This window comes from Somniosus microcephalus, chromosome 13 (assembly GCF_052327205.1).
Source record: "Somniosus microcephalus isolate GS21.2 chromosome 13, FLI_Smic_1.0, whole genome shotgun sequence".
NCBI lineage: Eukaryota > Metazoa > Chordata > Chondrichthyes > Squaliformes > Somniosidae > Somniosus > Somniosus microcephalus.
The window spans coordinates 187118405-187120790 of NC_140999.1; positions in this window are offsets into that span (position 1 = coordinate 187118405).

Genomic DNA, 2386 nt, shown 5'->3' on the forward strand with positions numbered 1-2386 from the left:
GGTGTTTACAGGTGGAGAGTGAGGTGTTTACAGGTGGAGAGTGAGGTGTTTACAGGTGGAGAGTGAGGTGTTTACAGGTGGAGAGTGAGGTGTTTACAGGTGGAGAGTGAAGTGTTTGAAGGTGGAGAGTGAGGTGCTTACAGGTGGAGAGTGAGGTGTTTACAGGTGGAGAGTGAGGTGTTTACAGGTGGAGAGTGAGGTGTTTACAGGTGGAGAGTGAGGTGTTTACAGGTGGAGAGTGAGGTGTTTACAGGTGGAGAGTGAGGTGTTTACAGGTGGACAGTGAGGTGTTTACAGGTGGAGAGTGAGGTGTTTACAGGTGGAGAGTGAGGTGTTTACAGGTGGAGAGTGAGGTGTTTACAGGTGGAGAGTGGGGTGTTTACAGGTGGAGAGTGAGGTGTTTGAAGGTGGAGAGTGAGGTGTTTACAGGTGGAGAGTGAGGTGTTTACAGGTGGAGAGTGAGGTGTTTACAGGTGGAGAGTGAGGTGTTTACAGGTGGAGAGTGAGGTGTTTACAGGTGGACAGTGAGGTGTTTACAGGTGGAGAGTGAGGTGTTTACAGGTGGAGAGTGAGGTGTTTACAGGTGGAGAGTGAGGTGTTTACAGGTGGAGAGTGGGGTGTTTACAGGTGGAGAGTGAGGTGTTTGAAGGTGGAGAGTGAGGTGTTTACAGGTGGAGAGTGAGGTGTTTACAGGTGGAGAGTGAGGTGTTTGAAGGTGGAGAGTGAGGTGTTTACAGGTGGAGAGTGAGGTGTTTACAGGTGGAGAGTGAGGTGTTTACAGGTGGAGAGTGAGGTGCCTGCGCAGAGCGGTTTAGGGAAGGGGTTCCAAAGAGGTGGACCGAGCAGGACACAGACTGGCTGATGGGAGGCGAGGATGATGCAGAACGCACATCTCAAGCTGCAAGGGGAGCAAGAGCAATCCATGTAAAATCCAGAGCTTGAACTCAATGATATTATTAATTATTAGATATTAGCCGTGGCTCAGTGGATAGCACTCTGAGTCAGAAGGTTGTGGGTTCACAGCCCCACTCCAGGAGACTTGAGCACAAAATTTCGGCTGCCACTCCCAGAGCAGTGCTGAGGGTGTGCCGCACTGTCGGAGGTGCCGTCTTTCGGATGAGGCATCTGCTCTCTCAGCTGGGCGTAAGTGCCTCCGTTACAACCTCCAAGTTGCACTCCAAGTCACACACCATCCTTGGGCGTATATCGCCGTTCCTTCATCGTGACTGAGTCATTATCCTGGGACTCCCGACCTAACGCCATTGTAGGAACACTATCGCCACACGGACTGCAGCGGTTCAAGGAGAAGGCGCACCAACAATGTTTCCCCCTAATTTTTTTTTTTGAGGTGCACGGCCCCTTTAAGGGACTGCGCGGCCCACTCACAGTTGCGCGCTCGCGCAAAATTTAACATCAGAAAAAACCAGTCCCGGGTTGCGGCCGCGCAGCTTAGCGGGAACGATACTCACCACCATCTTTTCCAGGGACCACTAGGGATGGGCAATAAATGTCTTGTCAACATCTCCCATATTACAAGATCAAATTTTTAAAAGTTACGTTTAATGTAAACACTGTATCATTCCTCTATGCACTCACCCAAAAAGAATAAGTCAAACATACGGTTAATTTACTCAAAGGGAAAAGCCCATATTTAATGATTCGAAAAGAGGTAAGATGATTGCTGTTTAAAATAGAATGATTAAAAACTTTTGGAATGTAGGCCAACATTATTTGTTTAGTTTTATCAGAGAAACAAACAGATCTTCATGGAAAAGTGTTTGGCAAAAGTTGTCTCTGCATTTGAGGCGGGTATCTGATGCATTTCTGTCGCGCCCTTCACGATCTCAGGATGTCCCAAAGTGTTTCACAGCCATTGAAGTCGTTTTTGAAGTGTAGTCACTGTTGTAATGTGGGATACGTGGCAGCCAATTTGCGCACAGCAAGCTCCCACAATCAGCAACATGATAATGACCAGATACAGGAAACTTTGGTTTATCCGGAGGTTGCATGTCCGGAAACCTCGATCTAACGGCAGAAATCAGCAGCCATTTTGTTAGGTTTTTTTTCTTTTTTTTTCTTCTCCTAGCATTTTTTTAAACAGTCAGTCTCTGGAAAGCCTCTCTGAAGCTGTTGCTAAGCTACAGAGACGCTTCCAAGGTACAGGCTGACTGTTTACAAGCTGTTGCTAAGCAACAGTGTTTGTTGTCAGATACAGAGATGAAAACCTCCGTATCCTTCAACATTAGCGCTGGTCTGTCCGGAAGTTTTCATAGATCGGCATCATGCCGATCCTGTCGGTGCCGGATATCGCAACGTTTCCTGTAATCTGTTTTTTAGTGATGGTGGTTGAGGGATAAATATTGGCCCAGGACACAGGGGAGATCTC